This window comes from Diceros bicornis, chromosome 28 (genome assembly GCF_020826845.1).
Source record: "Diceros bicornis minor isolate mBicDic1 chromosome 28, mDicBic1.mat.cur, whole genome shotgun sequence".
Taxonomy (NCBI): Eukaryota; Metazoa; Chordata; class Mammalia; order Perissodactyla; family Rhinocerotidae; genus Diceros; species Diceros bicornis.
This window is the reverse complement of record NC_080767.1, coordinates 14655830-14671397: the sequence shown is the minus strand read 5'-3', so window position 1 is coordinate 14671397 and position 15568 is coordinate 14655830. Positions and strand designations below refer to the sequence as shown.

The window sequence follows — 15568 nt, the reverse complement described above, 5'->3', positions numbered from 1 at the left end:
CCTCCTTTCTCCAGCGTCCTATCTTTGTCTTATTTGTACAGGATGTACAGTCACTCCTTCCTCAGTAGAACAGTCTAAGGGATTACTTTAATAGGGGTGTTCTTGGGAACCATAGCCTCCAAAATTCCAAAAAGAATGATTTTGATGGAGGGATTTTAAGCACTGTGACTGGTAGATGGGGGCAGGGGGTAGAATGCGGCAGGGAAGAGAGAGTCAGAGAGACTTAATCACTCCCCCAAATCATACTTGGAATGGTAACACCTCCTCTGGGAGCTTTCCTTGATATCTAGAAGGTCAGAGAGATTACTTTTAACTCTTTGCTAGACCTAGAGTTTTAAAAGTTTGGCATGAGAAAACTTTATAGGCCATGGCTAGTACCTGCAAATGACATTAATAGTCAGCTAATAACACCCTCTTTGTTTACAGTGCCATTCTTCCGAGGAGCTCAAATAAACAAAATTCACTCTCAGAAAACCCCAGTGAGCTAGAGAGAGCATACATATTTTCTCCATTTTACAGATGAAGAAATGGAGGCAGAAAGTTGCAGATTAGGTGGTTCAGTCAAATTTGACCCCAGAACCCAGTCTCTTGGCTAGGGTTGTTCATTGATCCAGGCAAGAGGGGAGCCCTCTCCTGGGCCCTGGGTTTCAGAAGGCTTGGCTCTGGCCCTCCTCAAACTTCATCCCTTCCTAAGGGTGAGCGGTCCTTCCTAAGGGTCAAAGGGCCATGCCACCAGAGTTATGAGTACGTAGACCCCAGAATTCCTTGCCCTAAGGCCCCTAAGTGCACTTCTAGGGCCTCCAGAGGCCTCCTCACTGGATCTGTCCTGAGTGTTGACAGTACCACTGATTTGTGCACCTGGGCTCAAGTTGTGGCCTTGACTGCAGTGTGGAAGGGGCTTGTGGAGCTGGTCGTCCACATGCACGCAGTGGAGTTTCTTCTTGAATACGATGGAACTGGAGGTGAGAAGAGAAGGGGTCTGGGGGCTGGCTCTCCCACTCCACCCCACTCTTGCCAAAACTCAGGTCAAGTTGTAAGGAGTCTGAAGGCGAACCTGCCCTTCCAGGTTGCTTCAAAGGTAACTTTGTCAAGGTAGGAGACATTTATTTTCAATTTGTTGACTTGATTTATGACCTAAATATTTAGACTTAAAGTATGTGGGCCTCCATTTGTACTCTTGCCTCGGTCCCTCAAATGTGATGGGTGGCCTTGCTCCTGACTGTCAAAGCCAAAGCCAGAGGAAAAAGCTGGCGAACTGGAATGGTTATATAATTTTACATGACTGCAATTCTCTAGCTGCACTTTGCAATCTATAGAAGCCAAAATACAAGCCCTGTGTATTTATCACTAGGACACTGACCAATATCATGAAAATAAAAAGGGGGCTGGTCCACACTGTTCTGTTTTTTGCAGCCTCACCCTCTCCCCAGTTTACAAAGAGAAGGAGCAAGACGCTTTTCATTGGCCCTCCCAGAGACCTGGGAGGCCTTGGCCAGGAATCCCAAAGGCAGCAAGTCGCTATTGAATACCAAAGTCAGAGTTTGTGGTGGCAAACAAAAACAGCTAATTACCCAGAGGACTGTCCACCTTCCCCCACACCCCGGGCATTTGAAAGGAAAGAAAGACTAAAGGGTTGGCGTCCTGAGGGGTTTCAGCCTCGCGTTCTCTCACCCCCCAATCCCTCCGACTGAGTAAACTAACAAAAGAAGAAAAAAAAAATTGCGGAAAACACGAGTTTAGAGGAAGCGATTTCCACCAGTGCTGTTGGCTGCCCGGAACGTGGACGAGAGAGAGTCTCCGGCTCAGCCCCAAGCACCGCGTTTGCCGCCAGTCCTAGGCGGGCAGGCCCGAGCCGGGGTAGGGGCGCCGAGCCAAGACCAGGTGATGCCTGCAGCATCCCCACCTACCACCCTCCGCCCCCAGCCCTGCACCGAGCCGCAGGACGTCGCCGGTTTAAGGGGCGGGGCGCGGCTCCACGTGCTTTCTGCTGAGTGACTGAACTACATAAACAGAGGCCGGGGAAAGGGGCGGGGAAGGAGGGAGAGAACAGGCTTTGACCGATAGTAACCCCAGCGCTCAGCGCAGCCGAATCTATAAAAGGAACTAGTCGCGGCAAAAACCCGGTAATTCCGAGGGAGAGTGAGTGGGGCCGGCGCAAGCCAAGCCGAGCTGACAGCTCTCTGCCCGGGCGCAGGTGGGCAGGGCAGGGGGCACCGCGGGACCAGCGCCGCCAGAGCCAATTTCTTGGGGCGCTTTGCTCCTTCCCCCCCCCCCTTTTTCCTGGAAGGGATTTTCAAGGGGTGGGGGAAAGATACTCAAACACAAAAGTGGAAAACAGGTAAGAGGCTCTTCAGTGACTTGGACATTCTTGTTTTGTTTCTGGGCGGAGCAGGTTTTGAGAAGTGCTCGGTTTCAGGTACTTTGGTCCGAACCCCCACATCCCACCTCTTGCAACGCAAATGGGGCAGGGGCGGCTTAAATGGGGGGGAGGACGTCCTAGGACGAGCTCTGGCGACCCAGAGATTCGGCGCTGCGGCCCTCGGTGCTCGCCCGGCGGTGGAGCCCGGGGAGCATCTCTGGGCGTGGAGACCAGGGCGCAGTAGTCGGTGCAGTGGAATCGGGGGCTCCTGGTCGTGCTGGGGGCGCTGCTGCCGGAGTGGAGAGAGGGGCAGGTCCGGCACCCAGCGCTTCCCTTTGTTCCGAAGCGTCTGAGCCGGCTGAAAACCCTTCTGGCTGCAGGTAGGCCGGCGCCCACCGGGACAAATGCCAGCACTCAGTCCCTCCTCGGTTCTTAAAAAGCTGGTCTGAGTTGGGCTGTGACCTGGGCATCGGCCCCGTGCGCCCCGGACCTGGAGCGGCGGTCCTTCTTCCCCAAGAACTCGACTGGGAGGTGTCCCAAACGGGGTCCGTAGCGCTAGTGCTCACTTGAGGCCTCGGGGGCTTTGTTTGACCTGGGGGTCCTGTCTATGGTCCTGCCTCCGTGCGCTTACCAGAGCTGGTGTCCCTGGCGCAGCAGGGGACGAGTTTTGTTCCTTTTAAAAACAGAAGACTTAGAGACAAGGAGAGTCTGTGGAAACTGGAGCTGAGGTACCTACTCTTCGCCCCCCATCTTCCTGTGCTTTGCTGCTTGTCTCTTGGGGCAGCCTCAGGCCCGGCACGGATGGGGAAGCTGGGGCGCGACGGTGCAGCAGAATGACCGGGAGTAACCCCGGCAGGCGGTGCAGAACTCCGAGCCCCGCCGCGCGGCTGGGCTCGGCGGTGGGGGTGGGGAGGGCTGGGCGCGGGCTGCCGGCGGCCTCGAGGGATTGGCCCGCAGCGCCTCCTGGCCGGGTGGCCTGGGAATCGGCCCCGTGGTCGGAGTGGGGCCGGGCTCTACGAGGCATTGTCGCTCGCGGGTTCCGACTGAGATCCCGTGAAGACGGGTGGTTGCAAACTGGGAGGAAACTTGAAGGATCAGGCAAAAGCCCATCTAGTGGTTTTTTGTTAGAATGTTTCCCGGACCCCAAGACCGTTGCTAAACCGGAAGGTTCTTGGGTCATGGGCCAGTGTGCCAGGGTTGTGTGTTGGTGCCTCTTCTTCAGCACTTATCAGAAAGAAGGAAAAAAGATAAAAAAGGAGAGAGAGAGAAGGAGAGAGAAAAAGGGAAAGAGAGAAAGAGGAGAGAGAGAAAAGCATCTGGCACAGGAAGTAATTGGCCCTTGTTTTTTGCAGCATAGATACCATCAGCTTTTAAAACGGGGGACTTGTCAGTGACACCTCACAAAATGAGTGGATCATATATACATTCGTATAATAGAGGACAAATTTGATATTTTTAAAAACTTCCCTAGTGATGAAAATCAGCAAGTCATTTTCTAAGGCCGGATCTCGATTTAACTCTAAATAGAGCCCTGTAACAGACCCTGGACACTTTGACTTGGCGTATTTACAGTTCATGTGAGACGATGATTAGTCTAGGATTAGAAAGGGGTGATTAGCGCTTGGTTGGTTTCACCCTCTGCTCCAGGAAGTCTCAATGCAAACATTATTAAAAATGAATGAAACTGAAGGAAACTCAGTGACAGCTTTTTATTATCTTACGTAGTATGTACCTTATATGGAGAGAAGTTGGAATATTTTTTCATTTAAAATATTTTTTAGGGCTCTTCCCTCCCATTAACCAAATTGTTTATGCTGTATTGGTAGTGATTGCAAATTGTTAATATCTTCGCTATTTCGATTTTTAGCTCCTAAAATAATTACATGGGCATTGCCTTAGACTCTTTAATTGTGAACCTTTTGGATATCCAGAAAATACCGATAGACATGATTTTTGCATTTCTAAAATACTCTCAAATCCAAATACGTTTTTATTTACTCTCTGGATATTAAAGAAATAATGCAAATATAATGCTCCTTATGATCAATTACTCCAGCATCAAATTTTAAAAGATCTTTCTGAAAATTTGTTTTAACTATTCTGAGAGAGGGCCTACACTAAAAACTGAGAACATCTTCATATCTGCATGTGGAAATAAGCATAAATGCCAAAGTTATTGCAATGTTTATTTAATAGACACTGTTAAATAGCAGTATGTGCCAGGTACTTTTCCATATGCTTTTCAAATACTAACTAATTTAATCTTCACAATAAACCCATTTATTATCCCTATTTTACATATTAAGAAACTGGGAGGTTAACTGGCCACCCACTTTGCAAGTGGCAGAGCTAAGGTTTGAACCTAGCCCGTGAGCTCCAGAGTTCTTTAACTCCCACACCATGCAGTGAGGTGGTACAATTTCAGCTGCTGCAAGCAGAGGACTTTCTGAGGATGCTCACTATGTTCTGGCACATTCATCTCCTGTAGTCCTTATCAGAATTTACAGCCGGTATCATATTTCTGTTGTTGCTGTGAGTGGGCCAGCCAAATTCTCTTCAGCTTGCTGGGGCCTTGGTTGCATAGAGATTGCAACATCATGGAAAGAACATACAATAAAATTTACTCAACTCTAATTTCTTTACTTGGCTTAAAATGAAAACTTCACTATTGCTTCAGTCAAATATTTGTGAGTAAGTCTGTGATCTCAAAGTGTTTTCCTATGCAATGTGTAGAAAATGGGAAGACAGTATTTGGCTGTAAAAGTATATAAAAAAAAAGGAAAAGGGAGGAGAACTATTACTTTAGCTGTCAATCCCAACTTTGGTAAAACTTTTTTTGTTGGTTATAATACAATACAGTCTCTGCTTGTTCTCTCCCTAACTGTTGTGGACCTTTTGAAATGTTATTTCTTTTTTTTTTTTAATTTTTTATTGTTGAGATTTTTTTGTGTTTTTGTGTGTGTGTGTGTGAGGAAGATCAACCCTGAGCTGACATCCAATGCCAATCCTTCTCTTTTTGCTGAGGAAGATGGGCCCTGGACTAACATCCGTGCCCATCTTCCTCTACTTTATATGGGATGCTGCCACAGCATGGCTTGACAAGTGGTGCGTCGGTGCTCCCGGGATCCAAACCTGGAACCCCAGGCCGCCAAAGCGGAGTGCACGCACTTAACTGCTACACTACCAGGCCAGCCCCAATAAGTTATTTCTTTATTACTGCCATTACTGTCTAGGAATCAAAGTTAGGCTTTTCTTAAGGCATCTTTCTCTGAAAGTAAATACACTTTCACAGTCTGCTTTATAAAAGTGAAATAGGATGGGAAACTTTTTCTTATTAAATTGGTGTAGCAGGTTAGAAACAAACTCTTAGAAAGCATTTCTTCTTGGTAAAAACAGTTACATTTATTGTTGATTTACTGTATGCTGGGCGTTGTTTTAAGCATTTTACACATATTAATTCTGTTGATTCTCATGAGAACCACATGAGGGTGGGTACTGTTATCTTCATTTGAAGATGGGGAGACTGAGGCATAGACAGGTTAAGTAGCCTGATCATGGAGTTTGTAAGTAGTGCAGCTGAGGTTACATCCCAGGCAGTTTGGTTTCCAAGAATTTACCAATGTCGGGGTAAAGACTTGGTCAAAGTATCAATGTTTTGACAAATGAAAGACTAGCAAAAGGCAAAGAGGAATTCTCCCTTTTCATTTGGATATTTTCACTTGAAAATAGTTCCCTGGATAGGTAACCAGCATAGATGTTTTAGAGGTACATTTTAGAAATATATGAAGCCAGAGAGTGAAAATCTCATATATAAAATTGCTTTCAGATAGAGCCTTCGGATAGTCTGCATTCCACTGAGACCACAAAGTATATTAAAGCAAAGAGAATACACTCTAACAATAGAGGTGCATCAGACTTGGTTCCTAAAACAAAATAAAGTTTAAAATCCTGTCTTTTTCCGTTTTGAAAACCTACTTTAAGACTTGATTTTAGGGCCATCCTTCTCATAAGCTCTCCTGGATTCACTCCTCCCTGCCCACACTGAGTTAAAATTATCCCCTTCTTTTTTACTTCTATAGGATTGGATTCCAGCACTATTCATGTCATGTATTTAATTGTGTTTTTTGTTATAGTTAACATTTATTTGTCTTCCTCCTGAGTGTATGCTTCTCCAGGAGGAGGTCTTTGATTCCTTCTCCCCAGTCCTTAATTCAACCCCCCTGACATAGAAGGGGTTCAGTAAATGCTGACTTGAACCAGAGAGAATGGGAAACTGTTTGTTTCCCATATTCTAAAAGATGAATTAAAATGATGAGATAATCACAGAAAAGTATTAGAAATAGAATTATATGAGAAATAACTGTAGTTAAGGTTAAGTTTATGATAGATTGAGAAATTTTAGTGCGTACTTAAATTATTTAGGCCAGTTTACTTTTGTAGAACAAACAGTTTTGATTCCATTCAGTTTCATTTCTCTTTTTGAGGCAGCTGTGCTTTGGGAAATGCTATAGTCTGTGACATTTCACATTCAGATACTTTGATTTGCACATTAGTTAATTTTTTAAATAAGAATGAGATGATTCACTAAGTAATTCAGAATTTAAATACTTAAAAAAGACCCAAAATAACCTATTTTGCATAGGATCTGTTCTTTGTTATTCATTCTTTTGGTGTATCTGTGTGTATTTGTTTAAAACTATGCAACATTTTCTATCCCAAATACAACTTCCAAGAAGCATTTGGACGTTAAAGCATTTTATCTGGCTAGTCTTGAAGTCAAGATGTTTTATAATAACTGGTATTTAGTATGAGACATTTCCTAGGGACAATTTTGTATATATAAAACTAATCAGTTCATCATTTTGGGGAGAGGATTTTTGACTACCTTGAGAGTATGAGGAAAGCTATTGATTCTCTCTTCAGAAACAATATATGTAGGCATGTACACTCCAAATTTTACATATAATTATATTTTACATTTAATTCCAGAAACCCAGTAAGGAGCCATGTGACCTTGGGCAAGTCATTTTACTTTTCTGAGATTTAGGTTCTTGGTTTATAAAATGAAAGAGGCTAAAGTACATGACTTTTGAAGAGTCCTTCAAGCTTTTACATCCTCTAGCGGTAGGTTTGTATTTAGGAGAAAGGATGATCCTTTGATTGGAGTTGCCCAGAGGTATGTCCTGAGAGACATGCTCAGCATTAGTGTAACAGATCAGATGGATTTTGAGAGATAGAGGCAAAAACACCCAGGGAATGCACAGGAGCGTTCCTAATGAGAGTGATGATGGAAGAAAGGAAGATGATGGGAGGAGAGGAAGGTAGAGGAGAGAAAGCTTTGAAATTGCCTATTTTTCTGTATTAGGTGAACTAAGACTTGAATCATAGAAACAAAAGTGGATTCACATCTGAAATGCAAAGGAAGGAAGAGTTGGTTCATCTCAACTCTAAATTTCAATAGAGTCAAGATGATTTAGTGAGACATTGTTCTCATCTCCGACTCACCATTTGGAGAATCTTTCTGAAATAAAATATTCATTTGGCCTCTCCATCCTGGACATCTCCATTTTGGGTATAGGTTTTGCTTCTTATATTGCATTCCTGTTAAGCCAGTATGTGATAAAAAGAAAAGCTAACTGACTGCTAGGACTCATTCATTCTCCAAGAAAGGAGTGCCAAAGCCCATCCTAGGATGAGAATTAGACTAACCTTATAAGGATATTTCTGAATATCTCAGAAGACTCTCATTGGGGGCAGGTGGGCAAGACACAAAGCTTTCTAAAGCAGTGTCCTGAATTTGCGGTTTGAGAGATCACAATAGGTTAGGACTAGAAGGAAGAAGAAGGAAGAAAAGGGAGCAAGAGGTTTCAGGATGGGAGGGGCATGGAAGGAAGACAGGAACTGCTAAGAAGTTGTTTAGGTTTCATATCCCTATTTACACTTGCTTTGAAAATTCCTGTAGGATGCCAGGTTGGGAATAATTGTTTTTTGCCAAGAGTCAAACCAAACTTGTTTTCTTGAAGAAGCAAGTCCCCAAGGGATGTCAGCTTGAAATAAATTGGATCTTATATTTAGATGATCCAAGTTGAGATAAAGGCGACACTGATGGAAGCAGCAGCTTTCCTTGGAAAGGTAGAGAGAAAGTGAAGACCCAGACTAAGGAGTTTAGATTGACACGTAGACCCTTCTCCCAGATGCAGTGCCTTGGGTTGGAGGTGGCAGTCTATCTTACTGGGGTGAGGTGTGATCTCTGGTACTGGAAGAGGGAGGGAAGAGGAAGATATAATATTAAAAATATATATATATATATAAGCCTAGCCCTGGTGGTCTAGTGATGAAGATTCAGCAATCTCACCGTCAGGGAACCACACCCCCTGTCTGTCGATTGTTGTACTATGGCTGCTGTGGGTTGCTGTGATGCTGAAAGCTATGCCACAGGTATTTCAAATACCAGCAGTCACCCATGGTGGACAGATTTCAGCAGAGCCCCAGACTAAGACAGACTAGGAAGAAAGACTTGGCCACCCACTTCTGAAAAAATTGGCCATGAAAACCATGGCCATGTGAATAGCAGTAGAGCATTGTCTGATATAGCGCTAGAAGGTGAGAGGATGGCACAAAAGGACCAGGCAGGGTTCTGCTCTGCTGTACCAGGGTCGCTAGGAGTCAGAATCAACTCCACAGCACCAACAACCAATATATGTATTAAATGTGTTAATATGCGAAAAACACCATTAAATTGAAATTTATTTGTTCAGCAAATATTTTTCAAATACTGTGTAAAGTACTAGATGCTGAACAAATAGCAAAAGACTTTAAAGATCTGCCACTATAGTGATCTTTAGCTTGGCATTCAAGGCTCTTTGAAATAAGACTCTGACCTCTTTTGACAGCTTCGTCCCAGATTATAAGAGGCACATGTGAAGGAACTGCATGTGGTTTTCTCACCAGTGATTAGCACATAGTGCGGCTTGATAACAATTTGTTAACTGAATCTCCCTCTACAGGTTTTCCTTTTTTCCCTGACTTCTACTTTAAGATCCCCCCTCTTGCTATTTTTTGGCTCTTCCTTGTTCTGGAATCTGACATCCATCCTCCGTGGTTGCTTTTGTTTGCACTGTACCCTCTACTCATATTCCTCATTGACTGAAATTTTACTCATCGGCCGTGGGTAGATGAGAGCACGGTGTGGGCTAGACCATCCTCTGCATTAGGTCATTTAATCTTCACTGTGACCCTGAGATAGGCAGCATTGTAAGCTGCTTAAGTTATTTAAATTGACTCACATTTTTGTAATCATCAATATAGTTTTTTAAACTATATAACTAAAAAAATTAACCTTATATGGGTTCTCTAAATTGAAAACCCATAATAGTTGTCACAAATGGAAGGTAACTTAAGAAATAATTAGAATAAAAACAAATTATTTTTTTGAACAGCCTATCTGTAAAATAAACTTGCTTTCCAAAGGTGCTAGCTGATTCTGAACTTGCTCTCGCTTTGTTAAAAAGAGAAGTTAGCAAGTGTTGAAGACGTGTTGAAGAAAGACCAAGCAAAGATTTTCTCCTTAACGTAGTAAAATTGTTATAAAGGCTAAAGAAGGGCTGAAAAGAGCAAAATTTTCTCAGTATGTGATTCAGTGTTTACTACTGTGCGTGTCCATCTCCTAAAATCATCTGAGTATCGCTTAAATTCATCTCATATAACTCTGCACATTTGGAGAAATATCGAAGTTACCCCATTTTTCAGATGGTGCACCTGATACAGAGAGAAGTTAAATAGCTTGTTCCTGGTCGACATATTTGGCTAATGGCAGAGCCATGGATTCAAACTCAAGTCTGATACCCAAGCTCCGGGCAGTTTCCCTTCACTCAGTAGATCATCTGCTGCAGCTTTATCACGAAGACTTGTTTTCTGTTCTGTGGCTCATAGTGGCAGAATGGCTTGCGTAAATTCACTCTCCAGCTGTCATTAACTGGAAATTAAAATCTTGGCCCCTTGCCTCTTTGATCCAGGCTTCGTGATACTGTACTAGAATTTAGGGTAATATTTACAGTGTCCTTTTAGGAGAGAAAAAAGAAATTGTGTCTATAAAAGCCTATCCTTTTCAGCTTAAAATGGACACTTAAATATTGGACTGGCCTCATTTGTTTATTATGTCTGTTGATCCAATTTGAATCTTAAGGGGTTTTTCAACTGGGCTTTTTTCTCTCTCTCAAATAAAAATTGCTCTTTGGTTGTAAATTCGAATTGGAAGGAAATCTGCACAGAAGTCCTGAAGGTTGAAACTTTCCTAGGGACTGTTCCCTTTATGCAAAAGTACAAAACCCTGTGCTAATTTTGGCCAGTTAAGATTAATTGTGATTCAAGGCAGGGTGTTTTTTTTTACTTTGATATTTGTGTTAATTGTAGTAAGGACCTTGAGTTCAATATGAAGAAAGCCTTTGGTCAAAGAATGTTTATTCAGTTATCAGTCTTGTGGCAGGATTTGCAAATTTAGTGGAATTCGTGCCATTTTCCAGTTTCCAACTCCAGTCACATTTCATATGATCACAGTGTGGCTTTCTCCTCTACTGGGCAAATGGAGAGTTTTCCAACGGTTGGTTTGAATGACCTCCATTAAGGGGAGTGGATGTGCTCCTGGAGGCTGCTGAGACCAGCAAGGCAATCTGTCCTTAGGTGCTCCATCTGGGGACTCTGATGCTCACCTGATGAGGACACTTAGCACGTGGTGCTTGGGAGATTGGACTGTGTGAATTTTTAAATGCCACTATAAAACCACAGTTGAAAAAAGGAAGCTAGCAGGAGTTCCACCCAATAGTTTAGTTCCATCTCTCCTTGAGCACTTTCTTCTCTGGCACATAAAATGTTTGATTTGTGAAAATCTTAATGACAGTAGCACTTTCTAGGAAGAATCCTCAGAATCATAATAATATGGGAATAATACAGATCTATTTCCTCTTGGAGGATCCTCCCAGACCTCAAATAATGGAGTTCACGTTGCCAGTATTTAAGAAAAAGGCTAATATCCTTCAGTTTTTGTTTCTCAGAATCACAAAAATGTGGATTTAAACTTGTGATCTTATTCCTCTTTTTTTTCTTAATCTAGTGAGGCAGCCAGCAAAGTGGTGTGTTTTGGTTATTATAGAGAAGGAGTGTACTTTAAAGTTGGGAGGGCAGGGCTTAGACCCCGCGCCTCTGGGTCTGCCCTGGAACCCCACCTACATTCTCACCTACCTAGTTAGCTGGCCCTCACCGAGCTGCAGAAACAGAGGCATCTCCGACACATGACATACGCCTGCACTGCCTCAGGAGCTGGCTGGTGAAAGAAGATGGACGTTCTGGAGAAGGTTGCTGGGTTTGGTCACATACTCTGAGCTAGAACTGGACAAGAGCCTGGAGGTTAGATAATTCATGTTGGCAAATGTAAAAGGAATCAAGTGTTGAGGTGGAAAAATTGTATCCAGCTATTGATAGCTTTCATTGAGTGGGTTCTTGTCTTGAGCCTATGGGTTTAGAGTCCAAGGCACCTGGCCAGTGCTGACAGTCTTGTATTCAGAGTTGATCCCCTAGGGGAGGTGTCCTTGTTAGTTGGCCTGTTTACAGGGGTTCTAGAACTTCAGTCTAGCAAATTACAGATTCTCCTTTGCTCGTGTGAAGTCAATGAGAATGAGTCTCCTTCCCAACAAATTAGAGTGCTTTGAGGAAAACCAAATTAAATGTACTCCTGTTAGAACTTGTGTTTCCTTGAACACAGCTGGAAATTTTGTCATGGTTTTGGGCTACCCTTTACTTTCAATGAAATTTCTGATTCGTTACTGTAGTGAATCAGCTTAAACAATCTTTTCTCACCCCTGAGGTTTTACTTCAGAGGCCTTCATTCCAATGGTTATGGAGCCCCGAGCCCGGAGTCATCCTGGGCACTGGGCTCAGTGTGGCAGAAAATAAGATGTTGAGACACAGTAGCTTGCTGCACATGGCTTACAATTTAGCAGGGACCACCTGATAAGTTGGTGCACTGGAGAAGCTTGTAGGGAGAGCAGAAAAGATGGAGGAATTATAAAGCCCAGATTGCAAATAGGCACTTGATTTAGAGGTTGGAGGAAGTGGGGTGGAAAGGAAAACTGCGGTAGGTGCTGAAAGCTTGGAGAAAGCTGCAGTGTGCCTGTATGGAAAAGAGGAGCCGACTGCCCTGAGTGTGGAGAGAGTAGTTTGAGTGGTGGGGGCCCCCAAAAGGGGGTTTTATGGTAAAACACTGGCCAGAAGTGGCATCAGGATATCAGGGTAAGCCCTTTACCTCTCCCGCCTGACCTGGGCACTGGAGAGAGCTCCAGTTTGTTCTGGAAAGGCCTGTGGAGGAAATAGCACCTTCTGTGGATAAAGAAGAGAGAAGAGAGATTTCTTTAATAAACTGCCCACTCTGTGCCCCACCCTTGATGAATGCTTTACCCTGTGAAGTCAGCAGCACTAATCATTATAATAGCTACTGTTTACCGGATACTTTGTTCCAGGAACTGGCTAAATGTTTTTTATACATCATTAGCTCTGTTTTATGGAGAGGATACAGGGGCTCAGAGTCCCTGGAGTCCCAGAGCTGGTTGAGTAGAAGAGTCAGGATTCAAACACAGCTTTCTCTGCCTCCGAAACCTCCCTTCGCTCTACCGGTCAGTTCATTCAAGAAAATAAAAGGGTTAAGGCTGTTTCGGGGGGGGGGTTGCTGTATAGTTGCATAGGCCCAAAGGAAGGGGAAGGCAGTGAAGGGATTTGGGTTTGTCTGTCCCCCAAATCCTTTGAGCACTTTTATAAAAAGAAACCCTTTAGGCTGGGAGAAGGTTGAGCCTCTGAAGATGTTGACCCTTCAGAGATGTAAGCCAAACAAAATGGTTTTTGCTGATAGTCACTAAGCCTTTTATCCTAAAGTTCTCTTTGAAAACCCACTACAACAACAGGGAACATTATCCAATCAAGTTTTTCTGCAAAGAAAGGACTGCTCATGGAGGCTGGCTTGTGTTTCTATAACTTAGGGTGTTTATGACTTCAATAGTTTCTTCCCTACAGGTCCCTCTTATTTTGGCCTTATGATTGTGGTTGAAAAATTTTGATTTTTTTTCTATGACATGTAAAGTTGACAGGTTGATTTCTTTTCTAGGGGAAAGGTTCTTTTTCCTATGTTCTACATACCCCCACCAGGGAGAAAGCAAATAGTATTGCTTGCTGAAGTCTTCCTTTGAAGGTTGCTCTGTGTTTGTTTAGAGGAACTCAGCAGGGGAAGAAGGGCTCTCTTTAACATTTGATTAGAATTTCTCCATAATTGTACAGTGATGAAAGAAGACCTTGGGTGCAGGATAGATTCGCTCTCAGAAACCCTGGCTCTTGACAGTTTTAGAAGTCCTGACTGTTTTAGCTGATAGCAACTGGAATGTTGAGAGTGATAAATAGGGTCTTTGGTTGTCCAAATATCAATGACATGATAGAAATAGATTTAAATCTTTTGAGTCTCCTTTAAAATAGAATTGTTGACAGCGTGAGGAATTATGCTTCTCAAAGGCTAGTTACAGATTTGTGCAATATTCATGGTTCTCTTCTAACTTTCAGTTTTTATGGATTCTTTCATAGTCCTCATTTTGAAAATTAGCTATTAGCAAATAATTTTGTCCAGGAAATTCAATGTGTATTCCAGGTGAAAGAAGAGTATGCAGTTATCCATAAACTTGTTACTAATAGTAAGTATGATGTATTTGGTAATTTTAAAAAAGTCTGCCTACGTTACAGATTGTTGGAATTGATAAAATTCACTGGATCGATATTTTTTAACTGGGTAGTGCAATAGCAGAGCCTCTTTTAGAATGATAGAATTCTTCTAGAATGATAGAATGGCTTTGTTTTATCCTTGACTTTTGTCTTGGAGGATTTCTTACACCTTTTGTCTCCTCAAATTTGAGTATTAAAGTGTTATGGTTTAAGTAGGAACACAATTTCAGGGGTAACTGAGTACTAGCTCGTGGCCTTTCTGCATGTCCCTGAGGGCCAGTGGCAACTAAGGGCAGTTTTACTGAAATTGTGGGTCTACAGGATGGTTGAGGAGTGCAAGGGGGTGGAATTTAAGGGCTAACAAGGATAGAGAGGCCTTAAGGGTAGAGAGCTCAGTAGCTTCTGGAGGCCAGAAAAGTTAAACTGAGGTAGTTAAATTAGCTTCCGGCTTAAAAAACCTGATGGGTTCAGTCTGGGAAAAATCACAGGATGACTCAAAATCCCCTCCCATCACCACAGCAGCCATGTTTTGTCTTCAGTCATGGGTGCAATGAGCCCGTTTCAGCCTGGTCTTCTGACTGTCAGTGACCCCGTTAGCCTTTTCCCTGAATGTGGCTACTGATCCAGAGACATATGCTCAAAGGAGGCAGTTAGAGAGCTGACCTTTTCCAAAGCAAGCATACTCTGTTGGGCTTACAGGTTTCATATCCTCATTTCACAGGACCATCCATATCTCTCTGGAGATGGGGTGCGTAAACATGTGATTTTTGCATCAACATCTCATGAATAGGCAATCAGTCGAACTTGAGTGCCAACATATTTTCAATTCACATGTGATATTGTTAAATTCTGCCTTAAATCTACCTCCTGTGTTGTAGGTTACTGGCTAGCTATTTATTGATACTTACACCTAGAAACAATTTCATTGAGAGAGATACTGATAGCTGTCTTCAGAAATTTCAACTTCCATCTCACTTCTAGTAACTATGTGGAAACTTGTCTAAAAGCAGAATGCACACACACACATATACATTTATTTATTTATTTAGAGTTTAGAAAAATAGCTGTCATAACACCGCTGTTTTGAAGGATGAAGATTAGTCATTGACTGCACATTCTGGATATATAAACTATTTGGATAGAACTCGCAAGAAAAGTGTGTTTAGAAGAACAAACAGAATCATAGGAGAAATAGCATAGTGGGAAAAGGCATATCACAGTTGTTGAAAAAGTTATTCCTTGAGAAACCTGGGGGCCGGTTCTGACTCTAGGGGGTGGCTCTGAGCAAGTCACTTGATTTTTGGGGTCTCCACTTCTCTTTGAGATTGGAGCAGGGGTGTGGTGTGAGCAGATCTCCAAAACTGCATCAAATTCTTTCTATTTGCTAATACAACAATCACCTGGAGTATGGTCTTTGCAAAAGGTTGTCCTCTTTGGCCTGTTCAGTCTCACTTCTCT

General features: G+C 43.1%; 1 protein-coding gene across 2 annotated transcripts in view; it reads left to right on the top strand.

The window, feature by feature from the left end:
• The first annotated feature begins 2112 nt into the window (after positions 1-2112).
• The window catches only part of ABCA1 (ATP binding cassette subfamily A member 1), a 134834-nt gene continuing 121378 nt past the window's right edge, over positions 2113-15568 (top strand). For both annotated transcript variants that reach the window (XM_058523695.1, XM_058523696.1), the window contains exon 1: positions 2113-2338. The gene's annotated coding sequence lies outside the window, so the exon portion shown is untranslated. The remainder of the gene's footprint in view (positions 2339-15568) is intronic.